The 560-nt window shown below is 54.8% G+C and overlaps 1 non-coding gene across 1 annotated transcript; it reads left to right on the forward strand.

Moving 5' to 3' along the window:
- The first annotated feature begins 217 nt into the window (after positions 1 to 217).
- TRNAC-GCA lies at positions 218 to 289 on the forward strand. Its single transcript has one exon. It is a non-coding gene; the product is annotated as a tRNA-Cys (tRNA).
- The last annotated feature ends 271 nt before the right edge of the window (positions 290 to 560 follow it).

The raw sequence follows: 560 nt of genomic DNA on the forward strand, positions 1-560 counted from the left end.
GATCTCAAAATTGGGTTATTAAATTCAGAAATGCTCCCATGGCAACTGCAAAGAGCTCCTGCCCCAACCTCCTGGAATTCTCCCTCCCACACTGACAGGACCACCCAGGTCTGGGGAGTCCCACGTGGGCACTGCCTGGACACTTGGTGCCTACTGGCCTTCCAGCTGGCATCCCACAACTCCCATGAACCAGCACCCATTTTGACGTGTCCTTGCTTCCCTGGTGGCTCAGACGGTAAAGCGTCTGCCTGCAATGCAGGAGACCCAGGTTCGATTCCTGGGTCGGGAAGGTCCCCTGGAGAAGGAAATGGCAATCCACTCCAGCACTCTTGCCTGGAAAATCCCATGGACGGAGGAGCCTGATAGGCTACAGTCTATGGGGGTCAAAAAAGAGTCGGACACGACTGAGCAACTTGACTTTCACTTTTCACTTTTTAGCCAGAGAAGGCTCAGTCCTCAGCTGGGAAGATGCCACCCCAGTCGGCAGTCCTGGATGGCAGTAGACAAATGCCCAGGGCCTCTTTCATCCCTAGGCTCTGCTGCTGCTGCTAAGTTGCTTC

The sequence above is a fragment of the Bison bison genome, unplaced genomic scaffold (genome assembly GCF_000754665.1).
Source record: "Bison bison bison isolate TAMUID 2011002044 unplaced genomic scaffold, Bison_UMD1.0 scf7180017549808, whole genome shotgun sequence".
NCBI lineage: Eukaryota > Metazoa > Chordata > Mammalia > Artiodactyla > Bovidae > Bison > Bison bison.